General features: G+C 42.8%; 1 protein-coding gene across 4 annotated transcripts in view; it reads right to left on the reverse strand.

Moving 5' to 3' along the window:
* LYPD6 (LY6/PLAUR domain containing 6) overlaps positions 1 to 22,232 on the reverse strand; it is a 110,873-nt gene extending 88,641 nt beyond the window's left edge. Inside the window, exons 1-2 of one of the 4 annotated variants that reach the window (XM_019923289.3) lie at positions 22,047 to 22,228; positions 7,793 to 7,880 (exon numbers count right to left, since the gene is read on the reverse strand). The gene's annotated coding sequence lies outside the window, so the exon portion shown is untranslated. Of the gene's footprint in view, positions 1 to 7,792; positions 7,881 to 22,046 lie in introns of all 4 variants that reach the window. The other 3 variants (XM_073807720.1, XM_004316382.4, XM_073807721.1) reach the window with 3 other exon arrangements.
* Between the last annotated feature and the right edge of the window lie 1,779 nt (positions 22,233 to 24,011).

The raw sequence follows: 24,011 nt of genomic DNA on the forward strand, positions 1-24,011 counted from the left end.
AAAACTTTCTTAGCCTAATAAATATGTGCAAATGAATTTGGGTAATGAAAACAAATTAGGAAATAAGTCAAAACCCAAAGTACATTTTTCTCCAACTATTATACATATGTTATACATACATAAAGAATCAAATATCTCCTAAGGGGCTTCCCTGGTGGCGCAATGGTTGAGAGTCCACCTGCTGATGCAGGGCACACGGGTTCGTGCCCCGGTCCGGGAAGATCCCACATACTGCGGAGCGGCTGGGCCCGTGAGCCGTGGCCACTGAGCCTGCGCATCCGGAGCCTGTGCTCCCCAACTGCAGAGGCCACAACAGTGAGAGGCCCGCATACCAGAAAAAAAAAAAAAAAATCTAAGGTAGTCATGAAATTTTGGACTCATGACTGATCTATTCATCCTGAGAAAACATTTAGCCTTTAGAAAAGGGTATTATCTCCTGGGCCAAAAGCAGACTGTGAGCTTCATCATTTGACCTTTTCATCTGCCTTCTCCCAAGCTGTCACCTCTCTGCATTCTGAAAAGGACGAGGAGCATCACTGGGGCTCAAGGGAAAAGACCAGAAGAGACCTGCTCTCAATCACTAACGCAGGAACTCTCCTTCTGTCCACACTATGTCTTGTCCCAGGTTCTTCACCAACCATGAAAAGCAATGGCAGGCAAAGTAGAAGTGACAGGAAAAAGTAGGCATCTGGAAGAGGCCAGTAGTCATGGTTGGTAAGAAAAAGGTGATGTGCCCACATGTGGGCAAGGAAAACATCTCATATGTTTCAAGCTTCATTGATTCTCCTTTTACCAATACATAGGAAAGGAGCCCAATGACAAGTATTGTACAGTGTGGTCCTACCCGCAGCCACAGCTGATTGGTCTAAGTTGACATCTGTCTCAGGCTGGGCCAATCAGCTCTATTCTTCAGGATTATTGATTCTGGGAACAGAAGAGCATGAGTCAGTCCCACATAGTGGCATAAAATATGGGATGTGTGTATCTCAGGAGCATTTGCAGTCACCTTCTCTACACCTGGGCTGCAGTAAGAAAGAATGAAACCAAGGAGGTGAGAGAAATCAAGAGATGGGGAGAGAGTATTGGATACAGACCCAGCTATAGCCTTGGTCTACCAGCAGTTTCACTGTCTGACTCTTCCTTCAATTATTCTCCATTTATTCATGTAAGGGAGGGGTGGCAGAGTCCAACAACATAAAAATGTACTCTTACTCAAGCACACAGACCCAGAGTGCAGAGGTGAATCATTACAGAGTCCAAGAAGAGTAAGTTAGGGGTAAGAAAAAGATCCATTCTCCTCCACATACGAGATAATCCTTGAAAAATAAATTTTCCTAAATTAATTTGAGTTGGTTTTTGCTGCTTGTAAATAAGAATCTAAATACTTGATAAAAATAATAAAAAGGTTTTATGCCTGAGTACCTTTGACTATAATAGGAGACTCAGAGGGATGAGTAGCTTGAGAAGGAAAGATCTCCACGACCCTACAGCCATCTGAGCGTGCACAAGTCCTTTGTCTTGTTGATTGTGGGCTTCTTTAGGAACTGATTACTCATGTGTATGTATATTATGTACATATATATATGCATGTAGGTTTATGCCTATTATGTCTTAGCACCAGAAGTTAAAGCCAACATCTGCTCTCCCTGATTCAGTGCAATCGAGAGATAATGTGAGATTACTGTGGAGGAGTAACAAGAACAATTTTGCAGCCCTCAGAGCAATTTCAAAAGTTTATAATTTTCGGGCTTCCCTGGTGGCGCAGTGGTTGAGAGTCCACCTGCCGATGCAGGGGACACGGGTTCGTGCCCCGGTCCGGGAAGATCCCACATGCCGCGGAGTGGCTAGGCCCGTGAGCCATGGCCGCTGGGCCTGCGTGTCCGAAGCCTGTGCTCCGCAGCAGGAGAGGCCACAACAGTGAGAGGCCCGCCTACCGCAAAAAAAAAAAAAAAAAAAGTTTATAATTTTCTAAAACTATATGCAAGACTTTGAGAAAGCATTTAAAATGCTAATGGGATAAGCATTATGGGTGAAAGCATAGAACATGTTGATGTGATAAGATTGATTAGACCAGGTCTTATGCAAGCAATTAGAATAGACACTTGAAGGCAGATTTAATTCCTATCATATCAATGTAAACTATGTACCTTAGCAAAAAGTAATGCCACAAAAAATGCATAATGATATTAACAAGTCTTGATATTTAGATACAGAACACTGAGACTCATGCTAGTTTTCTTGGTCACATCTGGGCAGCCTATTCTACCAGCCTGAAAAATTAAAAACACTCTGAACTAACATTCAGTCTTACTTTGAAAAGAGGAAGCCATTTACCAGGAATGAGTTTTGTCCCACAGGAAAAATATAATTAATTTAGGCAACTTTTAATTAAACAAATTCTAGTTCTCTTTAGAACAGTGTCTCAACAGCTACTTCAAAACACACAAATACCTGACAGCTAACTGTCCATGGGTCCTCAAACCTCCCAAATCTGTCAGTTCTCAGGGCTCAAGAGCTCCCAAGGCAAACAAATCTTCACTTCCTGAGTGAGTAAGCGGAAGAGACAGTTTTTAGCAGACTCTACCATTATAAAAGGCAATACTGTCCAGGAGAGCTTCTTCTCCAGATTTTGCAAATTATTAACACTCCTGAACATCTATTTAAACTTGAAACAGACTGGCTTTTTCATACAGTAAAGGGTCAATTTCTCTCCCAGATCCCTTATACCACAAAGTGGAGAGGAAGGGTGAGCACAGGTGGTTGAGGGACTCACTTCACAACTTTCCACCAACATAGATGCATTCCTTAACACAGAGGGGACCAAGGGGCCAGAGAGAGCCAGCTGTGGCTCCATCTAAGTCTCTTGTTCCTCCAGGTGCTGAGGCTCTGCACCTCTATTTTAAAAGGCTTTGCCTTATTCTCTTAAAATGCCATAGGGAAGAAGTGACCTAAGTGGCCTGAGCTAACAGGAGCAACCTCCATGGCCACCAGCATCACCACCCCACCTCTTACATGCCTTAAGCACCAGTGTGATCTGTCCATAGATATGGTGCACAAAGCATGTGGGGAGGACAGGGGACCAGGAGGAAAGAAGCACAGGATCTTCTGTTTGCATCTTTCTGACACCAGTCCCTACCTAGTTATACCTTCTTGTGCCAGACTTCAGGATAGAACTCCTTTTAAAAATAGCAAAACACACTGCTAAAGGTTTTCTGAATGAAGCTTCAGTCCCCTGCACAGAGGGCAGAACCACCGCGCCGGGTTCCTCCTTAAGCAACGATCTTTGTCACAGGCTCCCCTGCTTTTACCATCATCTGACTGGTGCCAGAAAGTTTTGATTTACAAGCTGGAGAGTCAGTGAAAAGAGCCCTTAAAACGTTTCAAGGAGCAGATTTTTTTTTTTTAATGAGCATATTTAGGTTGTTATGAGTCAAGTTCAAAACTCAAGTCACATGAACAATTTTTATAGGGGGAGGAGTAACCTGATGCTCAAATTCATTTGCCTCCCATTTGAAGTAATTCATCTTCAAAATTTCTGTGAAAATTCTACAGAGTTGCCCAGAAAACGGCACAACCATCTGTAAGTAAAAACAAAAGCTCTCTATAGTATATATCACAGGTTCAAAGCACTTTGGCATCAGCAGATTGAACACGTTACTAAAAGAATTTAACTGCAAGAAGAGCTACCATAATTACACAGCAGCTGGTCTAATGTTGACAAAACAACTTTTAAAGGCTTCCAGAAGGCTTAAAGGCTTATCAATTAAAAAGGCATGAATAGTAATGTGCATCCTATCCTTAACACCACGAGCTGCATCTCCTGCCAATACAGTGAGGTTTTCATTTTGGAACAACCATTTCTTACATCTTACGATTCAGCCAAACACGTGAATAAATTCTAAGTTATGTCTAGGTGAGACTATTATACTTGAAATAAAATAACTCCATAAAACTCGATTATAAACATTGAACTTAATGAGCATTTCCATACTGGCAAAGTTCTTATCGAAATGCCAACAGCTCATGCCAGAGTTTGTGCTTACTTTACCAAGAGCAAGCAGAGAAATGGTTTAGATTACTGTCTACACCAGCCAACAACGTGCTAGAGGCAAAATGAATGAATGAACAAATGAATGGGTGGATGTTGGAATGAGTCTGTTGGAAGCATCCCAGGTACACTGACTTACTCCCCTGGAGATCTGCCCAAGTGGTCATATGGAATGGCCTTCTCTGCCAGGACCAGAAAGAATTTCCTTCAAGGTCCGTCTCTCACAGGAACCCTTCTCCACACTTCCCACAGGCTTGTTTCTTGTCTGAATCCCTTACATTCGGAAAATTAAGAAGGATTTTACATATCACTGCATCTGATCCTCTTTAGGGCCCTCAAACTTTTTCTATATAGGGGCAGATAGTAAATAATTTAGGCTTTGTAGGTCGTGTGGTCTTGTCACTACTCACCTCTACCGTTGCAGTGTGAAAGCAGCCTTGCACGCTTAAACCAGCATGGCTGGATTCTGATAAAACTCTATTTATAAAAAGAGGCAGGGAGAGGATTTGGCCCAAGGTCAGTAGTTTGTTGACCCCTGCCCTACAAGCACGAGTCCCCACGAGTCCAGGAAGTCTCTCTGGGGACACCTCCAGCAAAGGGGGCTAATCCCCTCATAGCTGTCTCTTCTATTTCCTGAAGCCTTCTCTTCTCTCGATTGAAATGAATCTCCCCACAACTGGCAGCCACTGTCACATCTTCATCTTCTGCTAAGCCTTCCGGTCCTAAATCATTCTCCCTCACCAGAGAGCGCTGCACAAACAGGCCTTCAAAAACCATTTATTTAATTAGAAAATAACCACCAGTTTTGTCTTCTGGAGCCCCGGAGGGGAAGCGTAGTACCTCTTCCACCCGACGGCCCCTTATGTCTTTGAGGACAAGTACGGGGGGATACGCATTCACTGTCTGACCAGGCATTGGGGATCTATCTCACAGCGTGTTTCATTGTTAGCTTTCTTCATCCGTGTACACATTTATTTATTTATTTATTTATTTATTTTTGGCTGCATTGGGTCTGTTGCTGCATGCAAGCTTTAGTTGTGGTGCACGGGCTTCTCATTGCGGTGGCTTCTCTTGTTGTGGAGCACGGGCTCTAGGAGCACGGGCTTCAGTAGTTGTGGCTCACGGGCTCTAGAGTACAGGCTCAGTAGTTGTGGCACACGGGCTTAGTTGCTCTGCGGCATGTGGGATCTTCCCGGACCAGGGCTCGAACCCGTGTCCCCTGCGTTGGCAGGCGGATTCTTAACCACTGCGCCACCAGGGAAGTCCCTGTGTACACATTTTTTTCCTCATCATTTAGATGGCAAGTGAAGCATAGCCCCTGGCACATAGGCTCCATGTGGTTTTAAGAGTGAGAGTAACAGAATAACCACAGAAATACCCATCAACAAATCTTTTTAAAAACCTTTCTCCACAAATTCAGCGGGGACAGCTCCTCACTGCAGCGGTAAATTGCTAGTATGTGGAATTCTTCCGAGGTGAAAACTGATCATTGAGAGGCAAAAGCCTTCCTTCCTCTCTCCCATCTACCGCCCATCGGGACCCAGGAGTATAATTTTAATGCACTACACTTCATAACACCAACATCTCAACTGAGAGTTCTGAGGCTGGGCCCACTGGGGTCCTGGTCACATACTCGACCCTTCTTCTTGCCCTACAGTGGCCCTACCTTAGTCATTTTAACATCCTGTGCTCTGTATCCCTCTCCTTAATAATCCCCACCCAGAGCAATACACACACCGTTGGTATTTATCAACGGTATTGATACCAATGGTGTGATTCAAGAGTGGATTATTGAAGGCCTGCTGTGTGTTTTCGCATAAATACCAATGGTGTATATATTGCTCTATGTGGAATCTAAAAATAATGGTACAAATGAACTTATTTATAAAACAGAAATAGAGTTACAGATATAGAAAACAAACTTATGGTTACCAGAGGGGAAGTGGGGGGAGGGATAAATTGGGAGATTGGGATTGACATATACACACTACTGTATATAAAATAGATAATTAATAAGGACCTACTGTATAGCACAGGGAACGCTACTCAATACTCTGTAATGATCTGTATGTGAATAGAATCTTAAAAAGAGTGGATATATGTATAACTGATTGACTTTGCTGTACAGGAGAAACTAACACAACATTTTAAATCAACAATATTCCAATAAGGGCTTCCCTGGTGGTGCAGTGGTTGAGAGTCCGCCTGCCAATGCAGGGGACGTGGGTTCGTGCCCTAGTCCGGGAAGATCCCACATGCCACGGAGTGGCTGGGCTCGTGAACCATGGCCGCTGAGCCTGCGCATCTGGAGCCTGTGCTCCGCAACGGAAGAGGCCACAACAGTGAGAGGCCCGCGTACCGCAAGGAAAAAAAAAAAAAAAAGCAATATTCCAATAAAAATTTTTTTAAAGAAATAAGTTAAAAAATATACATATATTCTGTAAGCCTTATTCACAAAGGTATAATATTGATAAAAGAAGAATTATTAAAATGATTTCCTAAACTGAAAAAAAATATTTAATAAAAAATGAAAAAAAACCTTAAGAGTACTCATAAATGAGCAACCCTCCTCAAGGAAAGAAAGCGGGTCACTCACAGAATCCCTACTTTCAAAACACTAGTGAGATTATCTCACAGTGTTACCTCTAAAATCTACTCCCCAGGATAATTCTCTTTCATAATCAGTTATAAAATATTCAATGATTTTAATAGACTATTCTTAATATACTTTTTAATATCAAAGGTCTTTAAGATCATAACAGTGACCTCATCTCTTCCAACATCACTCTGCCTTTCTATATTCCTTCTCCCCACTCCCATGAAAGACAGGGAGGAGGTATTTCACAAAGTCCTGTCCTGTCTCCAGTCACTAGAAGCAACTCTGGGGGCTGTGTATAGATGAGAAAGATATGCTTGTGGACACTCACCAGTGTGGTGGAGAGGACCCAGCAAGGACAGCGTGAGCATCTGCCCACTCCATGCTCCAGCAAGCCCAAGACCAGCCGTCAGCTTGGCTGTGCTGTCCAGGTCAGCAGACACTAGCCACATGTGGCCACTTAAATTTAAGTAAATTAAAATTAAATAAAATTTAAAATTCAGTTTCTCAGCTACACCAGCCACATTTCAGTCACTCAGTAGCCACATGTGGCTAATGCTTCCATATTGGCCAGTGCAGACACAGACTATTTCTGTCACCATGAGGGAGACTAGAACATTCTACTGGACAGTGCTTGAGGGTCCACTGGGCTGCTCACTGATGCTGCTCTCCAGCCAACACCTAGGGGGCCTCATAAACTGTCACAGCCTGCTGGAGCTGTGCTCTGTACCTCCCTGAAACCCAAAGAAGTGGGGATACAGAAATGTCACACAAGGTTATGCCAAACCACTAACAAGACATTGTTTTAAAGGCATTCTTTAACTAAAATGAACAAAGAAATACACAACTTGCTCTTACTTCAGGGAGTTCTGTTGAAGTCCTCAGCTTTCCCAACTCCATGAGAAACTTTTACCCAGAATAAAAATGAGACTTGAACCTCATCTAGATTCTAGTAAAAAGTAGAGGGAGAGGGAACAAGAGGCAAAATTTTTCTAATCATTTGTTCTGAAGTTGGCATCCTTTGTATTGTTTTATGAAGTTCGTTTTTGTTTTAATTATCATTTTGCATCAAAAAAGAAGGCAGAGGCTTTTTTTTTCCTTTATAAAATATGACCCCAAAGTTCCAATGAAAGCGTTAAAATACTTACGTGCCTTAGATTTGTGAAGTTGTTCAATAATCTGCCTCTAGGTAACACAGCATACAATTTTTTCAGGTTTACTGAAACTGCCATCTCTCTAAGATCCAAGAACAAGAGAAAGTTGCTAATAAATTTTAAATTTCCCACACAGTGACTTTGGAGAACATAAAATTAGGAGAGGAACTAAATTCAAATTCCAAGCTGCTTTCTGAAAGACGAGCTGACCACCAGATAGTCTATGAAACATCTGTTTTGATAAGAGATGTACTTAAAATTCCTCACGTCAGTTTCAAGTTACTACAAAATATAAGGCAGCACTAGCTGCAAGGATTAAGGGGGAGAAGCTGTTGCTCAAGTGTCGCGAAACACTCAAGATTTTAATGGGACTCAAAACTCTATCATTTGCATATCGTGATCCTGGGAAATAGACTGAACAGAGACTAAAGTCCCATCCCTTCCGCAAGCGAGAAAATTCTACCGTGATCTTGGTATGTTTTCCCTTACTACCTTCCTGCTAAGGGGCTGTGCTGTGTTTAATTCTCATACCTTTTAACCAAATGTCCTCTCCTCGTTATTTCTACCCCTCCAAATATTATCCATCTGCAAGGACCAGTTCTATTCTCACACTCTCCATGAAAGCTGTTTCAACTCTTCTGGCCCACACATTCCTAACTCCTCTCAAACAGCTGTAGCAAAAAATAAAGGACCCTACAACTGCCACTTACTTGTGCGCACTCTGCTCTGACAGGCCAGTCTGATCTCCTCACGCTTATGGATCAGCTCCCGTTTCATGGCTTTTGCAGACATAGTGAAGTCCCCCAATTACATCTTCAGCCCAGATCTCTCCCCTGAACTCACAGTCATACCCTCAACCACTGACTCCCTGTCTGCATGTGGAAGCCTGACAGGCATCTCAAATGTAAGGTGTCCCAAGCTGATCGAACCCTCTTCCAAACCTGTTCCTCCTCAGCCTTCCCATCTCAATACATGACAGTCCCACCCTTTCAGTTATCTGGTCCCAAACCTTGGAACCATCTTGGACTCTGCTTTCTCACTCATGCCCCACATCCTACCCTTCAGTAAATCCTGTCTCCTCCACTCTTTCCAAACAGACAAAGAATGCCCCTTTATACCACCTCTACTGCAACCACCTGGGTCTAGGCCAGTATCCTCTGGATTACTGCAGTAGCCTCCTTCAGCCTTGCCCCCTCCCTCCTATTATTGATTCTTACAGTAGCCAGTGATCTTTTAAATCATACATTTAATCAGGTCATTCCTTGGTGCAAATTCTGCCAATGGCTCCCCAACTCACTCAGTCCCAAGAAAGGAAGGAAGGAAGGAAGGAAGGAAGGAAGGAAGAAAGAAAGGAGAGAAAGAGAGAGAGAAAGAGAGGGAGGGAGGAAGGAAGGAAGAGGGAAAGGAAGGGGGGAAGGAAGAGGAAGGGAAGGAGGAAACATCTCCCAGATAACTTCTAAAGGCTCTGCAGGATGGAAGGGCTGCCGCCTTATGTCTCTGACCTTTTACTACTCTCCCCCCAGCTTATTCCACTCCCATCACTGGTCTCCTTGCTGTTTTGAGAGCCAGTGACTTCATGATGCCACTGTAGCACCTTTGCATTTCTGCCTGGAAGGCTCTTCCTGCAGAGGTCCCCAAGGCTCTCTCTCTTACCTGGTCTAGGTGCTCACGTGACACCTTCACAGCGGGGTCTCCATGACCACTATATTTAAAGTTGCCAACTGCCTCCCACTCACCTCTGACATTCCCTCTCCCCCACCTCTGACATTCCCTCTCCCTCTTCCCCACTTTAGTTTCTCCATAGCACTTATCACCACCTGGCATACCACATATTTTCTTATTTATGTCCTTATCTTCTGCCCCTACCCCTCTAGAATGTAAGCTCTATGAGGACAGGGATTTTTCTAAGTCTTATTTACTGCTTTAGCCCCAAAGACTTTTGCTTATTATTTCATTCACTATTGTGTTTCCACCTTGAACTGTGATTGGCATGAGTTCGTTCTCAAATATTTCAAGACAGACACAGAGAGAAGCCATTCCAAGTTCTATGAGGACAGTTCCCACGCCTTACCCTTTCTTTTTATATCTCTGGGTAGGGCCCAGAAAAGAAGAACTTGTTGCTTAATTATTGCTGTGTTTGCACTGGCAAGTATAAAATATTCAGTCATTCAAATTTTGGGACACGTTAAATGTAGACAGTGTTGATGCAGTATTAAAAGATATAACTATTTTTTCAAGATTTCAAAGCTATTCAAACTTAAAGCTCAGTAAGAGACAGTTTCTTCAGTGCTGCCAAAAAAATGACACAAACACCTGCCCAAAAAAGATGGGAAAGGAAACCTTAGTACTGTCATTTGTTGGGTAGATTACAGCAAATAAAATCAACTTCAATGCCAAGCCCCCAAACAAGTCATTTGAGTTCTTTTGTCATTAGCTTGATTATTAAAATAAGCAAGTGCTTGGGCTTCCCTGGAGGCGCAGTGGTTGAGAGTCCGCCTGCAGGGGACACGGGTTCGTGCCCTGGTCTGGGAAGATCCCACATGCCGCGGAGTGGCTAGGCCCGTGAGCCATGGCCGCTGAGCCTGCACGTCCAGAGCCTGTGCTCCGCAACGGGAGAGGCCGCGGCAGTGAGAGGCCCGCGTACCGCAAAAAAAAAATAATAAAAATTTAAAAATAATAATAAAATAAAATAAGAAAGTGCTTTTCATAAATCAACTTCACTTTGCCAAGTGGTGATGCTGGTAAAGCCCTAGACAAATTGGTAGGAAATTACGGATATTGGAGGAAAGCAACAGAGAAAGGAGGAGACTTCCCCGCTCCTGTTTCAAAAGAGGATATACCCTATCATCTCTTTTCTTTATTGAGCTATAGCTGATGTACAATATTATATGGTACAGGTGTACAACATGGTGATTCACAATTTTTAAAGGTTATACTGCATTTATAGTTATTATAAAATACAAGCTATAGTCCCTGTGTTGAGCAATATAACCTTGTAGCTTATTTATTTTATACATAATAGTTTGTACCTCAGTCCCCTACCCCTGTCTTTCCCCTCCCCCACTCCCTCTCCCCACTGATAACCACTATTTGTTTGTTCTCTATATCTGGGAGTCTGTTTCCCTTTTCAAACAACTAATCTTTAACAAAGGAGACTTACTAGTCAAGAAGTCTAAAAAATGGCTAGGAAGACAATCTTTCTACACATCCAGAGTACAGCCTATAAAGCAACAACAATCAAGTACAGACCAAATGCAAACCAAATTCTTTTTCACATAAGATGAAGTTTATGCTGAAAGCTTTACGGAAATCAGCATCCCTAAACTGACTGAACATTCCAAAGGGGGAATGCTGTAACACGCCAAAACAAAGCCTACTTAGGGGTTTTAAGGCACTTGGGTTCAGTCCCACAGAGGGCATCTCATTCCTATGTGAGATGACTCGAGTCTCCTCCAAAGTTCATTGAGCTTCTGTGGTACAGAACCAACTACATCTGTTTGGTTTTGTGAAATCTGTGCAAAACTTTCTGAGTAGAATTCTTTTATCTGAGTACCTTTCGAAGCAGGAAAATGAACATTAAACATTAATTAGCATCATGTTGGTGGGTTATAAAAAATTTACTTTTAATTGTTAAGAAAACAGTCTTGTATGGTAGGTAATGGTTACGTTACTGGAATGACAGTGGTGACAATTAACAGGAAGCACTGCTCGTTAACTAACCTGTTAATTTATTCAGCAAACACTGATGGACTAGGGAGAATGTCTGCTCATCAGATATCTGCTGAGCATCTAGTCTGTGCCAGGGCTTGCAACGCGCAATGAACTAAAAGCTCTGTTCGTATGTTTAAGGGAAGAGAAAAGGCAGCCTCTAAAAATAAGAAAGCTGAATTCAAAAATCTAGGCACAGCGCAGCTTGGAATCCTTGTGGAGACAGTGCAAGGAGGTGAGGAAAGTCTTATGAATCAAGCCAATATGATAATATGTATATTATCACTTGGGAAAAAAATAGTTACAAATTGTTCACCAAATTTCAAAACTCAATTTAGAGTATAAAAATATAATTAAATGCGTACAACTAATTCCAACTATTTTAACAAGACAAGAAAAACTAAACAGGAATATTGATGTTTCATCAGAGATAAGCCTGAATTCAAATAACAGAACATTTGACAAAGATTCTTAAAAATTTTAAATAAGGGTGGAGGACAGACAACCAAACTTTAGAAATAGTGTAACATGTAAATTTAATTTAATTGTAAAAGGGAAATTATTATCATATTTTGGCTTTTGTATCCTAACATTATCTAAAAAATTATCTCTTTAAAAACATATCAAGAAAACTGAACTCATAGCCCACTGAAAGTTGTCTGCTATAGGTTACCTGGAGAGATTTAGATTATTCTAACTGCAGAGAAGTCACAAAGTACAATGATGACAATATGAAAAATAGGCATCGTGAATACTTATTCTCTCTTTCTAACCCAGAGTTACGCCCTGTTCCCCGCCAATCCCCAACCACCTCTGAAAGGGGAGCTATTTCAGCAAGAGGCGGCAGAATCCAGACCCAGCCACGCTGTGCCCTGAACTTCCGCTGCCACTCCCTCCACAAAACACTCCCACTTTTACGAGCTCCTCATCCCGCAAAGGGTGAATCTGGCAGGAGCCAACTAGATTGGTGTCGGTGAGGCGATGTGTGATAAACGTCTTCTGTAATCCTGAAGATGAAGGGAAGAACAGTGCACATTTTGTATACGTTCAGTATTCATCTTTTCATATTTATGCTACAGCTCTGTGGTTAATTGCACTGCTTTGCTCAGAAATGCCTCTGTCAGAATGAACAGTCTTTTATAAATTGTTCCTTTATGAAATATTATCCCATCTATTAATAAACGTTTCAATATTTTTGTTAGGGGGTGTGTGTGTGTATTTGGGGAATTCATTATTTGTGTTTTGACTCTCTGTGACTTTATGTAGTCTAAAATACAAAGGTTAAGGGAAAGTGCATAGCTTGCAAGCTTGCACTCTCCTAGTGTCTTCTTAAAGTAGACGCAGGGATTTTCTAACAGTACATTCTTTTTTTTAATTAATTAATTTATTTATTTATTTTTGGCTGGGTTGGGTCTTCGTTTCTGTGCGAGGGCTTTCTCTAGTTGTGTGAGCGGGGGCCACTCTGCATCGCAGTGCGCGGGCCTCTCACTGTCGAGGCCTCTCTTGTTGCGGAGCACAGGCTCCAGACGCGCAGGCTCAGTAGTTGTGGCTCACGGGCCTAGTTGCTCCGCGGCATGTGGGATCTTCCCAGACCAGGGCTCGAACCCGTGTCCCCTGTATTGGCAGGCAGATTCTCAACCACTGCTCCACCAGGGAAGCCCCAGAGTACATTTTTGATCACAAGGTTTATACAACATAAAAACTCTTCAAGATAAGAGGCAAGGGGCTAGCTAGAAAAGAAACAGGAAGAGAGACATACTATGTAACTGTAGATGCACAGAATTTAAAACCCAGAAGGACCTCAGACAAAGCTAGTCCAATATTTGGTGTTGCACAGAACACTGACCCAAAAGATGCACCATCAAAATGGGTTCCATTGTCAAACAGGTTTGGTTTTCACCGAAGAGTATACCACCTTTCAGGTATTTAGAATGATCATTCACTTCCTAAAAGTTCTGAAAAGTCTTGCAATTGAAAAGCATTTAACCCATTGTTTCCCAAACACTTTTGACCATTGGACTTTTATTTCCCTCAGCATTCCAAGGAACCAGTGTCTCTTCCTGCAGATCCTGCTCTAGAAGTGCTGATCGTGTACAGTCATTTTACAAATGAGGAAACAGACGTTCAAAGAAGTTAACCGGCTTGGCCAAAATCCGGGAAGGAATTGGTGGTTGATAATTCAGCAAATAGCCTGATGAGAGTTTAGATTAAAAGTGGGAAATAAGCAAAGATCCCAACGTCTTTCGTTTCCACCCATACCTCACCACAAGATCGTTGCCTCTTCTGTGTCTCTGTCTTGGTCCCCTTGGAGACTTAGATTCCCTCAACTTTTACTTGCCTACGTGACCAATACGCAGTTGTTAACCAGCTTGGATCCATTCATCAGCCAGCACGTGCTTCCCCTGAGGAAAGCCTTTTAACAGTAATCTTTTAGACTCTACAGTTGAGACTATGACTCAGCACCCGAGTGGCCCTAATGGAGGCTGCAGCAGGAACACAGCCGATAACTTAAGGCAGATAGAGCTTTGCGGCTCTCCTCAAATTTATTTCTGTATATCTTAGGGCTTCCCCAGATTAAGAGCGGAATCAGATAGGACTGGAAAGTTTTCTTCAATCAGTTATAAAGCAGGTGATCCTTTCCTTATTGTAAGTCCTCCAGATCCTTCTTTTCTGTACTCTTTTTCTTCTTTCCATTTCCCATGTTCAACCTTATTCAGGACACTGTTCCAGGAGAGATCTGAAACCCTCCTGCAAGGTCAAAACCTCCCAGAAACTGTAGGAAATGAGTTTACCCACTTGCCTGAAATGTCTTCTAGGTGCCACAGCATTCAACATTTCTTGAATTTGCTTTGGCCTAGCTGAAAATTACCCCTTCTAGCAAAGGTCTCTCTGACATAGTTCCCAAGCTGAGAAGAAAGTACCATTACAAACAGTACCTCTCTTTAAATTGCTATTCCATTATATGATATGTATTGCCTTTCATTTAGAAAGTTGAGCCTCCAAATAGCTTTGATGGGAAAAATATCTCTTGCATCCTGTTGATTTTTACTTGCCTGGTTTGGCTCTCCCAAAGAATAACACTATGGGTAACAGTAGAAAATGAACTCTGAGTTATTTCTCAGAACTGGGTGGAGTTGATGCTGATCCAGCCACATCTCACCTGGCGCCCCCAAAACAACATTTTAAGTCAGCTGGCTGTGATTCCAACCTATGACAATGAAACAGGAAGAAGAATCCTGGCTATCAGAGACTAAACAGATCTAGCCTTGTCTAGCTCTCTGTTTAAAAAGCATCAGCCCGAACTGTGTGTTGAAAACTCATGCAAAGAGTTTTCAACAGCCAAGAAGGACTTTGTATATCTTTACCTATATACGGCAAGTTTGATATATTGTCTTCTATTTTATGCTATTAAGGATAAAGATCAAACACATTGAACATATGCTATATACATATAGCTAGGTAGCCACCATGTAACCTAGAGAAAAAGAATGCAACTAAGGTAGTAAGAAATTACATACGAATAATTAAATCTGGGTGATGGGAAGAGAAATGATTATTTTCCTCCTTGAACCTTTCTGTTGTTTTTGGTTTAGCAGAAATTATCTATATACTTCTAAAAAGCACAGTACAGCTTAGTATGAAAGTGTGAAACAGCCAGCTTTTTATTTCCAGGTGGGAAGACGGCACATCTAACTTGCCCAAGTCCTAGGTCATGGTGACTGATGGCTTAGAGTCTATTCAGTAAAGACCCTCAATATCTAGAGGGTACTCCTAGGAAACAAAAGCAGCGAAGTGTCTCTGAGGAGAACAGTCACAGCTTGTGATATTTATTTGTTCTTGGTGGACATCCAGAGACTAAACTTAGATGGCAATTGTCATAAACTACAAAACCCAAACTTATCCCTTCCATCTAAATCAATCTTCTGAGATTCCCCCTCCCCTCCCCTACCCCCCAGCCCACCCCCAAGCCTTACAGCTTTTTCTCTATGAAAGTAGTAAGTCTATTCAACATATTCTTTGAAGGCTTACTCTGTGCAAGACAATATACTCATGCCAGCATTCAAGAGAAATAAGACATGATGTAAATAAGCTAGAATGTAAAAAACAGTAAGTTAGTACAAAATACAGGTATACGTAAAAGAGGAAAATGTACACTGATGAAAATGAGGAGAAAAGGTTTCTTTGGGGAGACCGCATTTGAACTAGGCCTTGAAGGTTTAAAAAGAATTGTCAATTGGGAAATACTGGATAAAAGGACACTCCTGACTAAGGACACACTGACCAAGAACAAGTCAGAATTGCTACAAAAGTTTCTGTGCGTTCATTCGGTTGGGTGACTGGGAATATGAATTTTTAAAATTCCATAAAGGGAAATCCTTCTATGAAGTTATACATAAAAGAAAAACCATGTACTTCTTAATACCATTCCTTTGATCTTGTACAGAAAGACCTTACATAAATTCAGAATATTACTTCTATTAAAGTCAGTATTTTTAAGAGTTAACATTTTTAGAACACTTGAAAGTCAACTTTTTTATCTTTAAGATAAAAAGTTCTAAGAAATTAAATGTATTCCGCATGGATAATCAAGTCGAAAGAACAGGCAAGATCTACAGAGCAAGAAAAGAACAAATTCCAGGGAGATATGCTAGATACTTTAAATTTTTTATTATAGATCTCCAAGAACTCTGTCTTGTAACTTAGTTTGTTCTAAATACCAACATTATGCCACACTTCTAGTTGCTCAAAACCATTTTATTAGATCAGCATTACTGGGTAGTTTTAAATGTCAAAAAATATAGGTTGGTTCCTCCTCACCTAGGAATTTAAAGTTTAATTAGTGCAACCCCTTGATTTTATAGTTGAAGGAGATGAAGCCCAGACGCTGGGTGCCTAACTTGCTAAAGGTCAGTCAGCTAGTTAATGGTCACCAGTTGAACTGGAGGAAACTAAATAACTTGCCTAAGGTCACAGAGTTGGCAACTGGCAGGGCCAGAATTACAACATGGGAAATCCCAGGCCTCTAACATTGCTCTACACTGCCCTGTCTGCCAATGGAAGAGTCGCAGAATCCCTCATAAGCAGGTAGAGTCCTGCAGATGAAAAGCCATACAAATAAAAAGCAGAGTAATAAATGCTATTACTATAAGTGCAAGTAAGTGTATATATTATCTAAATTGCTTTAATGGTATAAAGAAACTAGTATTTCTAGATGTCTTGATGGAAACAAATAATGTGTACATTTGCTAGTTTACATACTGCAAATCTGGTACCTCTTGATTTGAAGGAAGGGGGTACTTCTTGAAAAGGGGGGAAAATGGGATGAGAATAATGCAATCTTTACTTATCCTGCGTTTTAGGGCATAAAAATATTGAGAAATATATTTTTGAAAATGTTTATCCAAAATCCTACCACCCAAACACATTAACTGTATTGTTATTTAATCATTTAGAATGCTTAGAGATACTTGTTTTGATAACTCAAGTAACAATCATGATTTTAAAAAAAAATGTCAGAGATAGGACAATCTTGGCTTTAAGAATTCTTATATCTATGGCTTCTACAAAAAGATGAAGATTTCACGCCCAGTACTTCTGTTTTGCCTAACAATCCGTGATGTGGTAATCATTCATGCATACACCTGAATGTTTTTTGGAATCTATTTTTAATTTTAGCCTGCAGCTCCTCTTGGCAAAAGAGAGAGTAAGGATGGGCAAGTGGGATGCACGACAGGAGATAAGGGTATTACAGTCTTTGAGCTTATTACTTCCTGTCTGAACCCCCTTGCTTTCAAATATCAACAGATGTGTTCTAGTTCTAGTTTTTTATTTTCAGGAAAAATAATCCAAGTTCACTGTATTTGTAACTGTGTGCATGAGAATTTGACTTCCAGTATCTGTATAGCTCTTCCTTTGCAGCAACCTCATAGGGTAAAAATGTCAATTAGGCTACTAGTTATGGTAGCTAGCCACTAGTTATAACTATGACCCCTACCCCTAATTGGTAGACTGAGAGAAAACTAAAATTATCTGATGGGGACATCATACTTGGGGCTTCTCTGAGGGCCATGGCTCTGGAAACTGGGCACATCCCTTATGGGATCCTTTGTCTATGGAGTTGTTACAAGACATACCAGCTTCCATTAACTTGGTTCTTCATATCCTGATAGTTATAGCAAAAACAGAACGACTTTTGATTTCCCAGTTCTCACTGTCTAAGGAAAGCACAGTGCTCATATTCAGCCACACTTTCCCTTAGTACCAAATACAAAAAAAAAATTATTTAAACATGCTGCCTTTCATATATAGGGAATTCAGGGGGAAAAAACAGGCAAATTTTTCAAATGCAGATTTACAGAAGACATAGAAATGATAATCAAATGAGCCTTTGTTATAGTAAGACTATTTGAAATCTGAGGTTACAACACTATATATTATTTCCATAATACTTTTTCTTCTAAGAGCAATACATGTTCACTGAAGAAAATTTGGAAAATACTGAAGTAAAGGAAGATAATAAAAACATTTGCAATCCCATAATACCCAGAGATAGTCACTATTAATGTATTGATGCATTTCCTTCTATAATAGATAGATGAACAGATACGGAAAGAAGATTTATACAAACTAACTCAACTACACACTTTTAATGGTATCACACTAATATAGAATTTTATATCCTTTTCTTAACATTAACTTTAACTTGGTGGACACACTTTTTTTTTAAGAAAGCTGAGAGAATATTATCCAGCTATACTGACCTCTGATGGGAATGGAATCCAAAACCATCTCCCATAAATGTGCTTTTCCCAAATACACTTTTCCCAATTACACTTTTTTCCCAAATACACTTTTGCTTTTCCCAAATTGCTTTTCCCAAATACACTTATCTTCTAATCTTCCATTTTGACTTTAATCTTCTATTATTTTTCTTCCCATTTAGGCTGTCTTTTTAGTTATTCCTATGATTCAACTTTATCACTGTAGTTTTCACTTACCCATAAGAACTACATACCATCTACAGACATTTATAAAAGTTTAAATAAAACCATCCCCAAACTAGTTCCTGGAAGAGCTTATTTGTCCACTCAGAGAAGTGTCTATCTCCACTCTCTGTTTCTTGTTTCTTGGCCAAAAAAAATATTCATGAATAGGGAGGAACCAGGATTTGAAATCCAGTCAGGCTTTCTGAAAGTTTAAAAATATCATATTTTGGGCAACACTTTAGCCACAAATATATTTCCTCCTTAAACTCTAATACATTATTCTCCCTTTCTCCAAAATAAGTTGTACTAACTGTAATCTGTGTTCACTTTGAATACTGATCTATAGGGACATGGATCTGGCCTGATGGCTGCAGGGTCCCCCCTGAAACTCCTCCCCTGACAAAAGCCCCGCGAGGCCGCCAGCCAATGCCCCAGAGAGCTGTCATTTACACACTAAGGTTCAACACACTTGAGTGATGGCCATCTTGGTGATTTAGTACCTAGTCTGTTGATTGGGTCTGGAATATCCTGAGCACTTGCCATCTCTTGATCTATTACCTCCAGTGTGTTTATTGCCTGAGAAAGCCTGGGTATAAGAATGTTACTCAGCAAAAGCAGAAGCAAAGAATTCATTTATACTGTGTTCTCTTTTTATCTCTGAGTATCTGTTTGGTACAATGTAAGCCAAGTATTTCCACAATTCTCCTTTCACAGTATGTAAGAGTCTTTCATTATTATTTTGGGACTCCACTGCAAGAATTTTTCCACATTCATTTTTGGCCATCTCATTTTCAGTGTGCTTGGGATCTGTCACCCTTCAGGGGCTTAATTTAATAAACTGACCCTTCAAATATTTCTACCTACATTAATCCAAACAAAATTAATTCTACTCATCTTAAAAAATATTATGCAATGTGTCATAAATAAAGATCATGAGCAATAGTTTTCCAAGAAAAGATGTGTAAGTGATGGGTTTTTAATAAATAATCAGATAGGCAGATAGCTGTAAGCCCCTTATTGCTAGCTATGCAAGTGAAAACATGATTTCTCTTTAATCAATGTTTTCTGTTGCATTTGTAAACTAGTTAGCGAGGATTTCAGGACTTTTGATGAGTGAGGTTTTTTTTTTTTTTTTCCAGAGTGCCTCTGGGTTTATTTAAGTAATCTGTTTTGTCAACTCTTTTTAAAATTAAAATGACACTAATGAAATAATCATTTATTAGGGCTTCACTGTAATTGTCTATTGAACTTATGAGGAGTTTCTGCTTATAGAGTGGGAGACTTACGTATTTCTCAAACATCTATGCCACTATTAGTCACTTGATTTTTCTGAAGCACTACCATAAGGCCATCATTCTTTAGGGTTTTGATTACTTGTATATTTAACAACCCATTAATAAAAATAATATGCCCCTTGGAAAAGGATAGTTCCTTAAAATCCATTATTAGCTTTCTCCTTAAATGTTTATCAGCCCTCACCTTACAGGGAGCTATGTGGTACTTTGCAGAGAGCAAAGCCTTTTGGGAATGGTACATAATGGTCCGGAAGCTATGCGCTGAATAGTAAAAAGAGGTACAGAAATTAGAACTAGGAAAGAAGGAAGCCCAGCATGAAGAAAGGGAGGGAGGGAGCAAGGGAGGGAAGAACTTGGGAAAAAAACTTGACTTGAACTCTGCTATTCACCTTGGAAAAGTCACTCAACTTCTGAGAGCCTCAGCTGTTCCACCTGTAAAATCAGGGTGACTTCCTCACAGATACTTTAATAGTAGATTCCAGTGTGCCATGTAAACTGTACATATGATGCAAAGTATGGTTTTTTACTTGGCATTATTTGCTATAATCAGTCCCGTTTATGCATTCTGTGCTATAAACATTCATCTTATAAAGACTGTCAACAGCTTCAAAATGTAGACCTATGCACTGTAGCTACCCTTTTTGGTCTGGAAGCATTTCTGATATTTTTAACCCCAAAAAACTAATTCACAGTTTTTAACAGCCTTTGTGTGCCTACAAGCTCAAAAGCGTACTGTTTGCTCTCAGGACTAGAGTTCTGTAAAACCTCTTTTTAAACAAGGAAGCCTCTTTTAAGTCCTGTTTCAGTCTGGTGCCTTTGGTCAAGGAGGAAAGTAAAATTGAAAGCAGATAGATGTTTTACATTTAAATGGGTTTACCATAAATGTGTATTAAGCCATTTCATGGACGATTGCACAAATATCTTTTGCAAACTTGGTACACATGAGCACATATACAGTAACCATTAACGTCTTCTAGAGAAATAGGGTGCAGATCTAAAATTTCAAAGAGCTACTTCGAGTAAGAAAACGTAATGGCTTTAAGGGAATTGCCCTAATAATATCAAGGCATCTGCAATGGCTGGCCAGTGAAGAGCAGAACAGAGCATATGTCACTGTAAGTCAATTTAACAAGAAATAACCTTTCCCCTGGAGAATCTAAACTCCCTAGCCTCCCACAAAGAAAACTGAATTTTGGAGGTCACACCTTGGGTGAGTTACCAGAGGGAGAAGCTTAACATTCTTTTTGTCATATGGCTCTGGGAGGTCAACGCTATTCTACCAACTAGCTCCCTACCAAAGAGTTGCTCCCTCCTCAATGTCCCGCCCCACCCCCACCCCCCAAATTACAACAAGTCCTTGGACTCCCCTAGGAAACGGCAAATGATTGTGACATCTGAGATGCCAGGGACCACGCCGGATACAATCATGCTCAAACATCAAGTTTTGAACCTCACTGTGAGGAATAGGGTCGAGGCAGGGGTTGGGGGAGTGGAGCTGGTGAGATCGCGGCGGGGGTCAGAGAGAGTCAGATAGACCGACCGATAGAGAGCTTTATGCTAAAATAGAATGTTTAGCCAAATGTAATCAATGGAACTGCTTTTAATGGAGAGAAAAGCGGGTCGCCAAGTCAAGCCCAGGCGAAGCTCTGGCTCAGTGGGTGGACGCCACCTCGCCGAACCCCCATAGTGGGCAGTCGGAGGGCCTTGCCCGTTAGCGCGACGGCTGGAAGCGCCCCAGCTCACCGCCTCACCGCATTGGTTCTGGGTGGGCGCAGCCGGGCCATGGCCGCCGCCCACCGCCACCCCCCGCCCGCCCCGCAGCAACATGTGGGGCGCTGCCACTCCGCCTCCCCGGTTCTCCCTCCGGCTGGAGTTCCTGGTGGACGCATGCCTGGCCCTGGGAAGGTGGTGAATTACTCTTGGGAAAGATTCCTCCAGCGGTGAACTTGGCAGCTCCTGACATTTCCATCCCACCCCCAGAGCACCAGCACTACACACACGCACACACGCCCCTCCGGACCTGCCCAGGCTGCGCGCAGTGCGGACTGCCCACTCGGGGGCAAAACACCGGAGAGGGATGCAGAAGCGAAGACACCAGCGCTGCTGGCCAGGGGCTGTGGGGGGAAAGACTGTCCTAGCACTCGGTAGTTCCAGGGACTCAGCCCACTCCGTGGTTGGCCCAGGCCCCGCATAAGCTCGGGCCGCTGGCAGGAGCCCCGTTTCCTTTTGTGCTCTCCCGGGAAGCCCGCCTCTACTCACCCGGGCTGCACGCGGATTCCGGCCGCCAGCGGCAGCCCGCTGCTCCATCCCACGAACACTGCGGCGCCCCCGGAGTGTGCAATGCTGAGCCCCGCCAGCGCGCGGCCGGAGCCGGGGAGTGCGAGGAGGGAGCGAGCGAGCGAGGGAGGGAGGAAAAGAAGGAGGGAACGCGGCGGGGAGGGACAGGGCGGCGGGGGGCGCGCGCCACTCCCACTCGCGCCGGGCCCTCGCCGCCTCCCGCAGCCGCTACTGGCCTGCCCGGCCTAGCCGGCCGCGGGACCAATCAGCGCGCGCGGGGGGGAGCCGAGCCCTCCGCGGGGCACGCTCATTGGTCCGGAGCGCGCGACCCAACTCCGGGAGAGTCTGCCTGAGCGCCGAGTGTCCAAACTCCGGCGGGCCGGAGCTGCTGGCCCGGCGCAGCTGGGGTGCCCGGCTCCGCGCTTCGGCCGGCAGAGTGAGTCTGCCGAGTTCCGCGGACGGAACCGGGAGGATATGAGACCTGCCCCTGAAGCCCGTTCGCGGTGAGCGTTCAAAACTAGCAATGTTTGCTCAGGTTGCACTGCCCCTTTCCTGTGAGCGACCCCCTGCGCCGCTCGCTTCACCCTGGCCAGTAGCTGAGTGAGGGAAAGCCTGGCCGTGTGAAATGGCCCCAGCCAAAGCCTACTCCCCGCCACCCCCAGGGCCGTGCGAAACCCCCGGCACCTAAGAACCGCAGCTGAAAAGCACGTCGAGCTCCTTACCCAGGGCAAACCTAGACCACCTGACGTTTGCAATAGAAGACGCACGCCGCGGGGCGGGCGACGGAGTTGGGGAGAGAGCCGGGGCTGGTGATGGCAGATCCTCGTGAAGAAGTGGGAGTCGGGTTGTAGGTTTGGTGGGAAAAGCCCAAGGCAGAATTCTCCCACCATCTGCCAAACGTTTGCCTCAAGTAACCGCCACCCCCCCCCCCAACCCCAAACCTCTCTGGAGGTATTGATTTTTCTCTTCCCTGTTGTAAATCATACTTGACTCTCGGGGACTTTTCAATCCAGAGCCTCAGAGTGGAAGCGGACCCGCCTGAGGGCAGGCGAGGACCGGGGCGGGGGCGGGCGTGACGAGGGAAGGTCCCCGGGAAGGTCGGGAGGAAGGGTTCCGTCCGGGAGCCGGGAGCTCGCCCCCAGCTGCAGCACCTCCGCCTGGTACCTGGCCTGCAGGCTACCTTCGCTAGGACGGCCCGCCCCAGTGGATACATTCGTCCATCGTTGAGCCCCTTTCTCTCCTCCCTAGCTTTTCTATTGTTCGAGCTTCTTTTCAGGCAGACATCCTCTGAATCTTCCTGACTCTGCTCCTCCCCGCTCCTCTCAACATAAAAATATCCTTTTCTTTTTTTTTTTTTTTTTAACTTCCCTCCCATTTCCTCTATCTGGAAGGGTCTCAAATAATGCGTTTTTGATTCACAGCTCCTGGACCTCAGAAAGTTTTTCTCTTACTTAGTTTATGTGCACAGGTTCACACAAGCTCTAGGTTCAAGTGGGCAAAAATAATTAGCACTCCAAACATTTGGACACGGGAGGTGATCACTGCAGAGCTGCCTTCCTGCAGGGATCAGCACATTGAATGAATTGAACATGAATTAATGAAACGGAACCTGGAAATGTCCCTCAGTGACTGGGCAGGTCACCTCTGAGAATCTGGTACGAATGAGGGCATGTCCTGGGTGTCATCGCTGCCCCTTATTTAGTTTCCAGGGAAGAAATTCTTTCTTTGGAAGTTCCCACCCATGTACCTAATTCACTTGATTTTTTTAAAAAATTGACTCAGCTCACAGTATAGTCAAAACTTAACATTTGGGTTCAAAATTAAATTCAATATATTAATGTTGTTCATGAGACCGTGGATTTCTTGTGGAGATAGAATCCTTAGGATCTATTTTAGAAGAATGATAGGATAGGCACTCAGAATATCAGCAGTGGTTATTTCTGTGCG

The sequence above is a fragment of the Tursiops truncatus genome, chromosome 7, assembly GCF_011762595.2.
Source record: "Tursiops truncatus isolate mTurTru1 chromosome 7, mTurTru1.mat.Y, whole genome shotgun sequence".
NCBI lineage: Eukaryota > Metazoa > Chordata > Mammalia > Artiodactyla > Delphinidae > Tursiops > Tursiops truncatus.